Source organism: Conger conger, chromosome 17 (genome assembly GCF_963514075.1).
Source record: "Conger conger chromosome 17, fConCon1.1, whole genome shotgun sequence".
NCBI classification, from domain to species: domain Eukaryota; kingdom Metazoa; phylum Chordata; class Actinopteri; order Anguilliformes; family Congridae; genus Conger; species Conger conger.
In genome coordinates this window covers 40480539-40497185 of record NC_083776.1, presented here as the reverse complement: position 1 = coordinate 40497185, position 16647 = coordinate 40480539, and the positions used below count along the sequence as shown (strand labels likewise).

General features: G+C 43.0%; 1 non-coding gene across 1 annotated transcript; it reads right to left on the bottom strand.

Moving 5' to 3' along the window:
• Nucleotides 1-12517: 12517 nt before the first annotated feature.
• Nucleotides 12518-12624, bottom strand: LOC133117294 (U6 spliceosomal RNA). Its single transcript, XR_009706077.1, has one exon. It is a non-coding gene; the product is annotated as a U6 spliceosomal RNA (small nuclear RNA).
• Nucleotides 12625-16647: the final 4023 nt, after the last annotated feature.

Here is a 16647-nt window from a genome sequence, read left to right as displayed (position 1 = left end):
TCAAGGCAGGAGGAGAGTGTGTTGTTGTAGTTGGTGACAGTTTTGGTTTTGATGGGGGCCAGTTGATCAAGGCAGGAGGAGAGTGTGTTGTTGTAGTTGGTGACAGTTTTGGTTTTGATGGGGGCCAGTTGATCAAGGCAGGAGGAGAGTGTGTTGTTGTAGTTGGTGACAGTTTTGGTTTTGATGGGGGCCAGTTGATCAAGGCAGGAGGAGAGTGTGTTGTTGTAGTTGGTGACAGTTTTGGTTTTGATGGGGGCCAGTTGATCAAGGCAGGAGGAGAGTGTGTTGCTGTAGTTGGTGACAGTTTTGGTTTTGATGGGGGCCTGTTGATCAAGGCAGGAGGAGAGTGTGTTGTTGTAGTTGGTGACAGTTTTGGTTTTGATGGGGGCCAGTTGATCAAGGCAGGAGGAGAGTGTGTTGTTGTAGTTGGTGACAGTTTTGGTTTTGATGGGGGCCAGTTGATCAAGGCAGGAGGAGAGTGTGTTGTTGTAGTTGGTGACAGTTTTGGTTTTGATAGGGGCCAGTTGATCAAGGCAGGAGGAGAGTGTGTTGTTGTAGTTGGTGACAGTTTTGGTTTTGATGGGGGCCAGTTGATCAAGGCAGGAGGAGAGTGTGTTGTTGTAGTTGGTGACAGTTTTGGTTTTGATGGGGGCCAGTTGATCAAGGCAGGAGGAGAGTGTGTTGTTGTAGTTGGTGACAGTTTTGGTTTTGATGGGGGCCAGTTGATCAAGGCAGGAGGAGAGTGTGTTGTTGTAGTTGGTGACAGTTTTGGTTTTGATGGGGGCCAGTTGATCAAGGCAGGAGGAGAGTGTGTTGTTGTAGTTGGTGACAGTTTTGGTTTTGATGGGGGCCAGTTGATCAAGGCAGGAGGAGAGTGTGTTGTTGTAGTTGGTGACAGTTTTGGTTTTGATAGGGGCCAGTTGATCAAGGCAGGAGGAGAGTGTGTTGTTGTAGTTGGTGACAGTTTTGGTTTTGATGGGGGCCAGTTGATCAAGGCAGGAGGAGAGTGTGTTGTTGTAGTTGGTGACAGTTTTGGTTTTGATGGGGGCCAGTTGATCAAGGCAGGAGGAGAGTGTGTTGTTGTTGTAGGTGACAGTTTTGGTTTTGATGGGGGCCAGTTGATCAAGGCAGGAGGAGAGTGTGTTGTTGTAGTTGGTGACAGTTTTGGTTTTGATGGGGGCCAGTTGATCAAGGCAGGAGGAGAGTGTGTTGTTGTAGTTGGTGACAGTTTTGGTTTTGATGGGGGCCAGTTGATCAAGGCAGGAGGAGAGTGTGTTGTTGTAGTTGGTGGCAGTTTTGGTTTTGATGGGGGCCAGTTGATCAAGGCAGGAGGAGAGTGTGTTGCTGTAGTTGGTGGCAGTTTTGGTTTTGATGGGGGCCAGTTGATCAAGGCAGGAGGAGAGTGTGTTGTTGTAGTTGGTGGCAGTTTTGGTTTTGATGGGGGTCAGTTGATCAAGGCAAGAGGAGAGTGTGTTGTTGTAGTTGGTGGCAGTTTTGGTTTTGATGGGGGCCAGTTGATCACGGCAGGAGGAGAATGTGTTGTTGAAGTCAGAGGGGGTGGTGGACACTGGGGGAGGGGAAATATAAATGTTTTCCTCAAGGGAGGCTGAAAAAGAGGAGGGGAGATGGATTTGATGTTACGAAAGGTTATAGAGTGTTTTGCTCTTCGTATGGGGGTGGGAATATCAATGTCCATGGTGATGGCCAGGTGGTCAGAGATAGTGAGGTCAAGACCAGTGGAGCATACTAAATAAAACATGTGACCACGGTTGTGGGTGGGGAAGTCGATGTGCTGTGTGAAATTAAAACAGTGCTGCTAAAGTTGCCCAGGAGGAGAATGGAAGATGAGATGTAATTCAGCTGGGTCGGAAAGTCAGCTATGTTAGAGAGGAAGGATGGGTTAGGGTTAGGGGGGCAGTAGATAAATGCAATGATCAGAGGGGTGGGACCAGAGAGTTCAAGAGCAAGATATTCAAATGACTGTGGAGGTGGAATGGAAATAGGAGCTAAATGTCTTTCCGGTGAAAAACAGCAATACCACCTCCCCAGCCATCAGCATGGTTTTTCCAGGGAGCTGTATCCATTGAGTGTAGTCTGGTTGAGTGAGAAATAGTCCATAGGTTTATGCCAGGTGTCAGTGAGACAGAAAACAAGTTTTGGGGGTCATAGTTGACCAAAGCCTTTTGGGTTCTATTCAATGTGCGGTAGCAGTAGAAAAAGACCAATAGGATGCTAGGATACAGAGCCAGGAGTATTCATTCAAGTCCATAAGTGGGGGAGGAGGAGGAGGAGCAGGAGCTGAGTGTTAGAGGAGGAGAAGAAGGTGTAGGAAGGAGGAGCTTACCGATCCAACACTCGAGCCTGGCACAGGGAGAGGTCCACTCCGACGTTCAGACACAGCACCAGAGCCACACTCACTGTCTTCATCTGAGGAGAGACACACAGCGGTCAGCCCAGTGTGCACACATGCACATGCGCACACACAGATACGCGCACACGCGTGTACACACACACAGATACGCACACACAGATACGCGCACACGCGTGTACACACACACAGATACGCACACACAGATACGCGCACACGCGTGTACACACACACAGATACGCGCACATGGCGACATGGCTCAGGCAGTAAGAGCAGTCGTCTGGCAGTTGGAGGGTTGCCGGTTCGATCCCCCACCCGGGCTGTGTCGTAAGTGTCTCTGAGCAAGACACCTAACCCCTAAATGCTCCTGACGAGCTGGTTGGTACCTTGCATGGCATCCAATCGCCGTTGGTGTGTGAGTATGTGTATGAATGGGTCAATGAGAAGCATCAATTGTACAGCGCTTTGGATAAAGGCGCTATATAAATGCCAACCATTTACCATTTACATACACATACACACAGATACGTGCACGCACATACACACACACACATACACACAGATATGTGTGCACACACAGAGAGATAAGGAAGTTATACTCACCTTATACAATAATCTTGTGAGACCACACTTGGAGTACTGTGTTCAGTTCTGGGGACCACAATATAAGAAGGACATAGAGACACTGGAAAAGGTTCAGAGAAGGGCAACCAGATTGATTCCATGCATAAAAGATAGGAGTTACGAGAATAGACTTAAGGATAAGCTTAATCTCTTTCATCTTAGAAAAAGGAGGTTCAGGGGTGATTTGATTGAGGCTTTTAAATTCATTAAAGGGATTAACAAAGATTCTTCAGGTTGAGTTTGGAAATTGGAAATTGGCAAATGAGAAATTTCTACAGATATTAGGAAGTATTTTTTCACACAGCGAGTGGTCAATGTGTTTAATAGCTTGCTAGTGCATGTATAGTGGAGGCAGAAACACTGGGGGTTTTCAAGGGCAGGCTTGATACGATATGGTTCTATTTAGCTTTTCGGAAAATTAGGCAGTAGGTACACTTAGGGGTAGGAAAAGGCGAGCATTGCTTGGCTGAATGGCCTTTTCTTGCCATTACCTTATGTTATGTAATGTTATGTTATGTTATGTGGCAGCAACGAAATGCATAAAAGCATGCAGATGTGGGCAAGGGGTTCAGCTATTGTTCAGACCAAATGTCAGAATAGGGAAGAAGTGTGATCTCAGAAACTGATGATCTCCTGAGATTTTCACTCACAACATTCTCTAGTCCATCTGCATCCAGTGAGCAATAGTTCTGCAGGAGAAAAGGTGTTGTTAATGAGATAGGTCAGAGGAGAATGGCCAGACTGGTCAAAGCTGACAGGAAGGTGACAGTAATGCAAATAACCACGCATTACAACAGCACTATGCAGAAGAGCATCTCTGAATACACAACGCATCAAACCTCTTCAGTGGATAGGCTACAGCAGCAGAAGACGTAAATTGAATCCAAATGACATTACATTACAGGCATTTAGCAGACGCTCTTATCCAGAATGATGTACAACAAAGTGCAGATCCTTGTCTAATAAATACCTAATAAAGTGTTCAATGAGGCTAAACGCACAAAGGTGACTTTTGGAATGTGGATTTCCATCCTACATCCTGCATTACAACACAATCTGTTGAAGTTTTAACTGACATATTTTTTGCATCAACATCCTGTCATGAGGTCAGCAGTTCCTGCCTTCCCGGTGTCTGTGTTTTTGTTTCCCCTCCCTCTTGGGTTGTGTGTGGGTGTGTCTCCCTCTGTCTGTGTGTATGTGAGCCTACACCAACTGGCTGTAGGCGTGGCTCATGCTGGCTTCAGGAGTCTCCGCCCCCATGCACACCAGTCTTGAATTTCCTCATCAGCTCCAGTATAAGAGGGTGACTCTGAAGATCCCCCCTCGCCAGATCGTCTGTGTACAAGCGGTGAACTCTCCTCAAGCCTCTCGGTTCTTCAAACCAGCTAAGGAATATTTTGCAGTAACTTCTACTCGGCTGTATCTGTTTTTTATCCCCCCAGCTCGTTTTTTTTCCTGTCAGCCGTAGCCTTATTTTGTGTTTGGACTTTAACTAGTGTTATTTCTCGCTAGCTTGCTGGTAGATTTCTGTTCTCCAGATTCCCCCCTCTCTTGCGCCCCTGAAGACTCCTGAGTTTATATCCCTGGATTTTGTGTACCTCTGGGCCTACTTTCATTAAAGACTGTTACCAACTTTTACCAGTTTCCGAGTGTGTATTCAGAGTTGCCTTTTTTTGGTCCGCCATTTTTGTTACCAAATAACACATCCTTATTATTTTTCTGAGGAATTATTATGCCTCATCACCATCTCTATGACCATCACTGCCTTAAAGACATGCAGAGTTCTACAAAACCATCAACAAAAAAGACAAACTGCTTTCTGTATTTTCTGTATTCGCTCTGTATTTTCCCTCAGAAGTCATCCTTCTCCACTCCACTCCACTGTGGGAGCTGTTTGGCAATGGAGTGTATCGCAATGCCTGTTTATTGCGTCGTGGTGGCACTATAAAATTTGTTTTTCGGACGGTTTGACAAGAGATCTCCTTGGGCACTCTGGCAAATCCTCTGCATGTGAATTTGCACCGATTCTTGGTCAGCCTGGACCATTAAAGAGCGGAAGGCAGAGTGGTACTATTGTCTTTGTAACGTGGTTTATTTATTGGCTGATCTAGACTCTCCGCATAGCCGTCATTATTATTCAACCCTGCTAATATTCTTCCAGCAACACCAGAAGGACAAGCATGCAAATACCTTTGGCCCTCGCTAAATTCCATTGTTGGGTTAGCGTGGAGTTTTACACCTGCCAACTTCATCCCCAGCCATTTCATGCTGTTTTGAATTGTCCTTGTTAACTTGTAAACATACAGTCTCAACTGAACATAAGTTGCCATCCTTTAGGTTTGTCTCATTGGTAGTAGCCCAACATTGTTGATTAAAACTTAAATATTTACCCAAAATAAATATGATTTATCTTAAATCTTGTTTCAAATTATTATTTCTACTTTACATACCTTAGATATGGTTTACTGGAGTGATTTGCACTTTCAAATAGAAAGTTACAAGAATGCAACTGGTTTTCTGCAATCTGATAGAATTCACCAAACTTTTCTGAAGAATGACATTCTGTGCCATTTGTTCAGTTGGTTTCTATAGGCCTATCCACCCTCAATCAGACCCCCAACTACAGAATATAATTATTCATCAGCTGAAATAAAAGACCATTGTTTTTTTTTTGTCAAACAAATCCCTGTCATTTGGACAGATTTAAAACCTGAATCTGGTCAGGCTCATTGTGTAGTAGGATATGAGAGTATATTAACTGTTTTGAGTTTGTAGTGTGTTCTGTGTTTCAAAATAAAGTATATTGTATTATATGTGTTACTTTGGCAATATGACTGTAGTTGTTACTGCAGAAACACAGACAAAAAACACATACATTTTGCCCAAACTACCATATTAGGGATTCACACAAACACACATCATTTTGAATTGAACTGAATTGAGAGATAGAGAGAACAACCACAATTGCTTTAATTGAACTGTTTAAATCATATTTAAAATGGCAGTTTAAATGAATGTGTGATGTTATGTCTGAAATGTAGTTGGTATGAAGCATTAATGAGAAACACCACTCACTAGCCTAGAAAACCCTCTGTATTTTAATCAAGTTGTGACACAAGTGGCACATTTTAATTTGTGACCCTTATAGTCATAAGATCTGGAGAAAGAACTGGTCCCCTCTCCCCCCAATGAACAGCCACACACAGATTTACTCATGATAGAGATTTATTATTGAAGCTTGATTGATTATCATACGCAGTGGGTTTGGAAAGACACCAGAGGGTCTAAATGTCACAGAGAAGCACAAGATTAAAGGCACTGATCTCTGGGGGGGACAAAGTGCACTCATAGCACAGTTGTAGGAAGGCACCAGGAAGCAGAAGCAGAGCAGCCAATCAGGAGCAAGAAGGGGGACGTCTAGCACCTCCTGGTGGGTCTTTAGTTGATACTTATGCCTTTGATTGATACATTTCCATCAACCCATATGTAGTCATAATATAATAATAATAATAATAGATTGTATTTGTGGGCGCCTTTCAGAGCACTCAAGGACACCTTACAAGACACAGTAAAAACATCATACAAAAACTAATCAATCAATAGCACCGACATGTTATATACAACAAGACATATAAAATTTTCAACATAAAACATAAAACTCATCAATCAGGGTCAGGTTAAATATGCCAGTGTGAAAAGGTGTGTCTTGAGTCTAGATTTAAAAGTGAGGAGAGTGTCAATGTTGCGAATGTCTTGTGGCAGAGAGTTCCAGAGGCGGGGGGCAGAACGACTAAAGGCTCTAGATCCCATGGTAGTCAGGCGGGGGGCAGATGGTGTGGCAAGTAAGGAGGCAGCGGAGGATCTGAGAGTACGTGAGGGAATGTGGCTATGGAGGAGTTCAGAGAGATATGAAGGTGCCATGTTATGAAGGGCTTTGAATGTGAGCAGCAAGATCTTAAAATCAATACGGGATTTAACTGGGAGCCAATGAAGTTGCTGGAGAACTGGAGTGATGTGATCAATGGAAGGAGTTCTGGTGATGATACGTGCAGCTGAGTTCTGGACCAGTTGAACTTTATGGAGACACTTGCGTGAAAGACCAAAGAGGATGGAGTTGCAATAATCAATACGGGATGTAACCAGGGCGTTGACAAGAATGGCAGTGCTGGTAGGTGTAAGTGATGGGCGAAGACGATTAATATTGCGTAAGTGGAAGTATGCAGACCGAGTAACATTATTGATGTGTTTTTCAAAGGATAATGTGCTGTCAAGGATGACACCCAGACTCTTAACCTGAGGGGAAGGGGAGACTGTGGAGTTGTCAATGGTGAGGGAGAAACTGTCAGATTTAGCCAAAATGGATTTGGTGCCAACGAGGAGAACCTCTGTTTTTTCAATGTTGAGCTTTAGAAAGTTGATTGAGAACCAGGATTTGATTTCCAGCAAGCAATCGGAGAGGGAAGTGGGCGGAAGAGCGGAGGTGGGCTCAGTGGACAGATCCTTTCACAAGGGCTCTCCAGCTAGAAAAGGGAAAACCGTCAAAAAGACGGTGCATGCACGGAAGAGCCTTACTTTGATACAGTCTATGGGAAGAACATCGTTTACATACAATTAATAGAGACACTTGAGAAAAAAACAAAAAAAACACTGCATGGTTTTTAATACCATATACAGTACGCCCGAAAGGTACTTTACCCTATAACAGAAACTGGAGGCTGAGTTTTTCAAGGCAATTCATCAAAAGTTAATTTAGAGTAAGCACTCTAAATTCACTAAAAAGGACGAAAACGCGGAGGAAACGAGTTCTTCGAAACACGAGTGTTTGCTCAAAACAAACGTGGAAAGCAGCATTCCCTCTTTGACCACTCAGCAGACTGCCGTGTGTGTATATCCAACCAAAGCAAGCTGAGTGGTTCTTCTGCGTAGTCGTTTTCGTTAGCTAGCCACTATGGCACACGATTATTTACTTCTGTGGTGTAGGCTAACTTAACACGGCGACTTTTGGCGTCCGCTGGGCCTACGTGGGGGAAATGCCACGTTTTCCAACAAGGCCTCTGAAAATGTTGTGACAATTGTCTTTACCTGTGCCACGTACGGTGCTTCTCATCTACTTCCCCAATCTCTAAGCATGCAAAATGGCCAGACACATACAATAAGCGAGGCACCGGAGCACTAAATTACATCGCCTCGCCAAGGTAGCAAACGAGCTAGCTACAGCCGGCCTAGCACGTGGAAACAGTTTGCTCAGTAGCTGGATAATCCTCGCACAGCTGCCTTCCAGAAAATGCAATAAATAGCCTACACGACTGTATTTACGACGTGTATCAGGAATAATCTTGTTAACAAGGGGGTTACTGTACGACGCGGAGGCGAAGGACTATGGCCACCAGTCGTTAGCTAGCAAGCGAACAAGCTAATTACACACCAAGTTAACGTGACATGCGGACCGCCTACAGCAGGCAACCTTACCCGAGAGACGTCCGGCCGCAGTAGCACTGTTTTATGTGAGCACGCGTCCATATTGCACCGAACTGAAACAAGTGAAACTATTTGGAAAAATACAATATTATCTCCCGTAGGCGACGAAGCCATCTGCCCGTGTAGGCCGAGTGCAAATACAGGCGTGGCTACGCAAAACTTTATTTGTGTACCACGTTACAGACAGAACTACAACAGGGTGTGTCTTACGATTTCTTTTTAAAATGTCTACGGATTTGGAGTCGCGAAGACCCATCGGCAGGCTATTCCAAAGGCTAGAGCAGTAATAACCAAAAGACGCTGCATCACCATATGCCTTTAGGTTCTAGCCTCCGGGACAAGACTGTGGGCTATTGTGAAGCCTTCAATCTAATTTCGTTTTAAATTTCGTAAGACATGCATTTTTAATGAGACATCTGGAATATACCCCATGTACAAAGTTCCTTTTTTATTTTATTTTTTACTGTACTCAGAATGATATACCTGATCTTCATTCAGAACTATGTAAAGGGGAAAAAACGCGAATGGTTTTCAATGCTGCGAATGTTTCACCCAACAGAATTCACACAGCATTGCGGTTTCCCGTTCTTTCTTTTTCACATTACATTACATTACATTGCAGGCATTTAGCAGACGCTCTTATCCAGAGCGACGCACAATGAAGTGCGACGAGGACCCTGGAGGACAGACATTCTCAACAAAATAACACCGTGCCACTGTGTAGGCCTTCCTGAGGATGACGCTTTTATCCAAAGCTACCGACAAGTCCTGATGTGTGTTTCTATCGGGATGTGCGGTGTACCTACAGGTTCAAAGACAAAATAAAACCAGTCTACAATACAACTAATGTATTTTCATAACTCGAGAAATATACCTTACATTCCCAACAAAATAACACCGTGCCACTGTGTAGGCCATCCTGAGGATGTTAGGTTGAGTTGCCACAATGCTAGCTATAAATAAATAAATAAATAAATAAATAAATAAATAAATAAATAAATAAATAAATAAATAAATAAATAAATAAATAAATAAATAATCATTTGTTATTTAGCAGACGCTTTTATCCAAAGAGACCTACATGTCCTGATGTGTGTTGTACCTATAGGTTGAAAGACAAAATTAAACCGGAAACCAGTCTACAATACAACTAATGTATTTTGATAACTCGAGAAATATACTTGCCTGATGCAACTCAAAGTTACAAAATTCACCCAACTTTGCTGTTTCACTTTTTTTTTTTTTTTCTTCTTTATTTTGGTTCATTTAACATTCCCAACAAAATGACACCGTGCCACGGTGTAGGTCATTCTGAGGATGTTAGGTCTAGTTGCTACAATGCAAGCTATAAATAAATAATCATTTGTTATTTAGCAGACGCTTTTATCCAAAGCGACCGACAAGTCCTGATTAGACTAAGCAGGAAACAGCCCTGGAGCAATGGGGTGTTAAGGGCATCCCCCAAGGGCCCAACAGCTGTGCGGATCTTATCGCAGCTACACCGGGGCTCGAACCGCCGACCTTGCCACTGCACTACAGGCTGGCCTCTTAAAAGTCAAATGGATTTGGCCACTTTACCGATCTTCTCTGTTCCAATGTTCCAATATGTTCCAATATTGGAGCCAATCAGAGGCCGTGCCTTGTTCCAATTTACAACTTTCACCAACTTTGACAAAGCGGCTCAGCCAATCAGATGGCCGGATTTGTTCCAAATTGAACACGTGTTTGTTCCAAATTCATCACGTGTTTAGCCGGCCAATTGTAGCTCTTCCTCCGTTTTGACTCAAATCGGCGCGTCGGCCATTGCTCCCGCATCGGTGAAAGGTAAGCTTTCAATGCGTTTTCTAATGAAATTTTTATTAAAATGAGAAGAATCATTTGTATTTTCATGTTAGCGATGGTCAGAGCAGGCTAGCTAGTTGGCTTTCGCGCTGTTCAATACGTTTATCGTTGCTGTTAATACACAGAACGAATGAATGAAAGAACTTTCCAGCTGTATAAACACATCATGTATGTATTTTTACATTAGAAATATATCGTAAGACAAAGCTGGCATGTCGCACATTTTAATTACAAAACGTAATATTCTCTGGCTTGCAAGGCGGAAAGCTGCTTGGCTATCTACCTACCTACCTCCATACCTCGATTCAGCGTGTGACTATACGAATAATGCAGCCTAATTACTCCCCCAATTTAATCATTTCTGTCGAAATGTTTTAAAAAGTGAGTCATTTCAGTGGTATAGTGTAGCTAGCTAGCTGTGGTTAGGTCTGTCAACTACTACATCTTGGTAGCCCCTGTGAAGTTAAATTAATTATTATTATTATTATTATTATTATTATTATTATTATTACTTTTAAATACTCTGTGTCACATAGCATGTTCATAAATCTTGTGATAAGCATGTTTTTCCTGTGTGCACAGCCTCACATTGCAGGGAACCTCAGTCGCAGACGGGCCGGGCGCTGCAGGACATCATCTTGGACCAGGACACATGCCTCCCATGGGCATGCTCCATTTATTCTACTTATTTATGTGATTAAAATATCAGACCAGTGATCATTCTCATGTGACCGCGATAGCAGTCACTCTAGAAGCCAGTGAAAAATATATTTTCATACATATTGAACAGCAGAAAAACGCTCAGCTTTTAACACTAGGCGTCAGCATAGCTCCAGTTTAAGTTTGAGGACGTGCAAATCAGTCCTTGTTTTGTTTGATGGCAGTTTATTATCTACTGTTGGAACAATTGCCGAATTTAGTTGCAGCAACAAGTAGGTCCCCATTCACGTCCATCTCTTGTACTCATGACATTTCTCCATGTTCTGCTGTGAACGAGTTGTGCCATATTTGTATTGTCATTATTATTATTATTATTATTATTATTATTAATAATAATATAATCATTTTTAAAAATCACAACGGTGCTCCCTTTCTGCATTTTGTACTATCAAATAAAATTTCTGCCTGGAAAAGAAATGAAATTGGACAATGAGTAGCAAAACATTCTCAAGAACTGAATTCGAGTTTGCTAGACCTGGATATATGAACAGTCACAAAATATTAGGAGATACCCTCGTGATACTCAGTGTCGTCAGAGTAACAGACAACAGCGATTCGTCTCATTTAAAGTTTTATTTACAATATACACTCAAGGTGGTGTGCAGTGCACAAAGAAACATTTGCATCAATCAACGGAGGGGGAAAAAAGTGCCACGTTGCAAGTCTAAAGCAAACAACCATCCAAAAATGAGCCCTTGCTCTTTGAAATTGGGGTTTATTTGATCAGAGGGAAGATGGCCAGCTACTGGCCCACCAGTGGGCCACACAAGCATACCACACCTCACGCAGAGCATCCGCCCATGTCCAGGCACTTGTCCGCTGGCGTATGAAGCCTTTTTCAAAGACGAGTCACCTCAGTGGCCTGTTGTACTCCTTGAAATGGGAACAATACAGAGAACCTGTTCTACTCTTTAAAATAGGACCGAGATGGATATTTTATTTAAAATAAAAATAAAAAAAAGGTCGGCAGAGATGGAGATTCTATTTTTAAAATAGGACAGAGTTTCACTTTATTAGGTTTATCTCTACACTCGTACTTAAGACCAGCAATTTGCCGTGACGTCACAGTAGCCTGTGCTATCACAACAGCCGTTGCCCTCTAGCGGTTCATACACACTCAGTGACCACTTTATTAGGTACACCTGTCCACCAGCCTGTAAATGCAAATATTTGGCCCACCCATTTCCTGTGACGTCACAATAGCCTGTGATGTCACAATAGCCTCTGCCCTCGAGCAGAGTTAGTGGACACTCGGTGACCACTTTATTAGGTACACCCGGACAGCAGCTTGTATAAATGAAAATAGAACTTTCTGTTTTACAAAAATCACAAAACATGTTACCCTGGAGCTCAGGTAAGGCACAGAATCACCAATAAATGTTACCTGGACCTCAGGCAAGGCACAAAATATGCACCGCTTCACAAAAAATGTTACCCAGAGCTCAAGTTAGGCATGAAAATATCAACTGGTGCGCAGGTAAGGTTAAAAATATGGAACGCTTCACGAATTTGCGTGTCATCCTTGCGCAGGGGCCATGCTAATCTTCTCTGTATCGTTCCAATTTTAGTATATGTGCTGCCGGAGCGAGCACAAGAGACCTACCTGAGCCTGCGCTACCTAAGGGGCGGGTTCTGGCCATGGTTCGCAGTCATGGACTGAGTGCGAAAGCATGCATAGCACGCGTGTGTGCCTCGTAAGGACAGCCTAAACTGGCAGCACTTACAAACAAGACAAATCTGCATCAGGAGGTTTATCAAACACAACCTCTCATGTTGAGCTGAACACATTTAGACATCAATGTCCCTCCGAGGCAGGCAAATGGAGTCCACGGATGTGCGCTGCCGACTTATGCAGCCGACTGCCTCGATCCTGCTATTGGCTGCACCCTCACAAAGAACTGCACTGTCACCACCTCCAGCCTGTCCGCTGCATGCTGTCCTCATCTCAGTCACCATCAGCTGAACATGCTTGAAAGATTCATCGCACACTGAAAGAAAAAGAAAAAACACAACAACAAAACAATAGTATTACTAGGTATAGGTAAGGTCAGGCCATCTGACAGCAAAAGGTAAAATCTGAAGAAAAGTAAACAAGGAGCCCGCCATCTTCAAATTCAAATACGGTACTTCCGGATCTCCCCGTACATTGCTAGTAATTGCCACCAGAGGTCAGTCGGCTCATTCCTTTCACAAGGGCTCTCCAGCTAGAAAAGGGAAAACCGTCAAAAAGACGGTGCATGCACGGAAGAGCCTTACTTTGATACAGTCTATGGGAAGAACATCGTTTACATACAATTAATAGAGACACTTGAGAAAAAAACAAAAAAACACTGCATGGTTTTTAATACCATATACAGTACGCCCGAAAGGTACTTTACACTATAACAGAAACTGGAGGCTGAGTTTTTCAAGGCAATTCATCAAAAGTTAATTTAGAGTAAGCACTCGAAATTCACTAAAAAGGACGAAAACGCGGAGGAAACGAGTTCTTCGAAACACGAGTCTTTGCTCAAAACAAACGTGGAAAGCAGCATTCCCTCTTTGACCACTCAGCAGACTGCCGTGTGTGTATATCCAACCAAAGCAAGCTGAGTGGTTCTTCTGCGTTGTCGTTTTCGTTAGCTAGCCACTATGGCACACGATTATTTACTTCTGTGGTGTAGGCTAACTTAACACGGCGACTTTTGGCGTCCGCTGGGCCTACGTGGGGGAAATGCCACGTTTTCCAACAAGGCCTCTGAAAATGTTGTGACAATTGTCTTTACCTGTGCCACGTACGGTGCTTCTCATCTACTTCCCCAATCTCTAAGCATGCAAAATGGCCAGACACATACAATAAGCGAGGCACCGGAGCACTAAATTACATCGCCTCGCCAAGGTAGCAAACGAGCTAGCTACAGCCGGCCTAGCACGTGGAAACGGTTTGCTCAGTAGCTGGATAATCCTCGCACAGCTGCCTTCCAGAAAATGCAATAAATAGCCTACACGACTGTATTTACGACGTGTATCAGGAATAATCTTGTTAACAAGGGGGTTACTGTACGACGCGGAGGCGAAGGACTATGGCCACCAGTCGTTAGCTAGCAAGCGAACAAGCTAATTACACACCAAGTTAACGTGACATGCGGACCGCCTACAGCAGGCAACCTTACCCGAGAGACGTCCGGCCGCAGTAGCACTGTTTTATGTGAGCACGCGTCCATATTGCACCGAACTGAAACAAGTGAAACTATTTGGAAAAATACAATATTATCTCCCGTAGGCGACGAAGCCATCTGCCCGTGTAGGCCGAGTGCAAATACAGGCGTGGCTACGCAAAACTTTATTTGTGTACCACGTTACAGACAGAACTACAACAGGGTGTGTCTTACGATTTCTTTTTAAAATGTCTACGGATTTGGAGTCGCGAAGACCCATCGGCAGGCTATTCCAAAGGCTAGAGCAGTAATAACCAAAAGACGCTGCATCACCATATGCCTTTAGGTTCTAGCCTCCGGGACAAGACTGTGGGCTATTGTGAAGCCTTCAATCTAATTTCGTTTTAAATTTCGTAAGACATGCATTTTTAATGAGACATCTGGAATATACCCCATGTACAAAGTTCCTTTTTTATTTTATTTTTTACTGTACTCAGAATGATATACCTGATCTTCATTCAGAACTATGTAAAGGGGAAAAAACGCGAATGGTTTTCAATGCTGCGAATGTTTCACCCAACAGAATTCACACAGCATTGCGGTTTCCCGTTCTTTCTTTTTCACATTACATTACATTACATTGCAGGCATTTAGCAGACGCTCTTATCCAGAGCGACGCACAATGAAGTGCGACGAGGACGCTGGAGGACAGACATTCTCAACAAAATAACACCGTGCCACTGTGTAGGCCTTCCTGAGGATGACGCTTTTATCCAAAGCTACCGACAAGTCCTGATGTGTGTTTCTATCGGGATGTGCGGTGTACCTACAGGTTCAAAGACAAAATAAAACCAGTCTACAATACAACTTATGTATTTTCATAACTCGAGAAATATACCTTACATTCCCAACAAAATAACACCGTGCCACTGTGTAGGCCATCCTGAGGATGTTAGGTTGAGTTGCCACAATGCTAGCAAATAAATAAATAAATAAATAAACAAACAAACAAACAAACAAATAAATAAATAATCATTTGTTATTTAGCAGACGCTTTTATCCAAAGAGACCTACATGTCCTGATGTGTGTTGTACCTATAGGTTGAAAGACAAAATTAAACCGGAAACCAGTCTACAATACAACTAATGTATTTTGATAACTCGAGAAATATACTTGCCTGATGCAACTCAAAGTTACAAAATTCACCCAACTTTGCTGTTTCACTTTTTTTTTTTTCTTCTTCTTTATTTTGGTTCATTTAACATTCCCAACAAAATGACACCGTGCCACGGTGTAGGTCATTCTGAGGATGTTAGGTCTAGTTGCTACAATGCAAGCTATAAATAAATAATCATTTGTTATTTAGCAGACGCTTTTATCCAAAGCGACCGACAAGTCCTGATTAGACTAAGCAGGAAACAGCCCTGGAGCAATGGGGTGTTAAGGGCATCCCCCAAGGGCCCAACAGCTGTGCGGATCTTATCGCAGCTACACCGGGGCTCGAACCGCCGACCTTGCCACTGCACTACAGGCTGGCCTCTTAAAAGTCAAATGGATTTGGCCACTTTACCGATCTTCTCTGTTCCAATGTTCCAATATGTTCCAATATTGGAGCCAATCAGAGGCCGTGCCTTGTTCCAATTTACAACTTTCACCAACTTTGACAAAGCGGCTCAGCCAATCAGATGGCCGGATTTGTTCCAAATTGAACACGTGTTTGTTCCAAATTCATCACGTGTTTAGCCGGCCAATTGTAGCTCTTCCTCCGTTTTGACTCAAATCGGCGCGTCGGCCATTGCTCCCGCATCGGTGAAAGGTAAGCTTTCAATGCGTTTTCTAATGAAATTTTTATTAAAATGAGAAGAATCATTTGTATTTTCATGTTAGCGATGGTCAGAGCAGGCTAGCTAGTTGGCTTTCGCGCTGTTCAATACGTTTATCGTTGCTGTTAATACACAGAACGAATGAATGAAAGAACTTTCCAGCTGTATAAACACATCATGTATGTATTTTTACATTAGAAATATATCGTAAGACAAAGCTGGCATGTCGCACATTTCGTTTTAATTACAAAACGTAATATTCTCTGGCTTGCAAGGCGGATAGCTGCTTGGCTATCTACCTACCTACCTCCATACCTCGATTCAGCGTGTGACTATACGAATAATGCAGCCTAATTACTCCCCCAATTTAATCATTTCTGTCGAAATGTTTTAAAAAGTGAGTCATTTCAGTGGTATAGTGTAGCTAGCTAGCTGTGGTTAGGTCTGTCAACTACTACATCTTGGTAGCCCCTGTGAAGTTAAATTAATTATTATTATTATTATTATTATTATTATTATTATTATTATTATTATTATTATTACTTTTAAATACTCTGTGTCACATAGCATGTTCATAAATCTTGTGATAAGCATGTTTTTCCTGTGTGCACAGCCTCACATTGCAGGGAACCTCAGTCGCAGACGGGCCGGGCG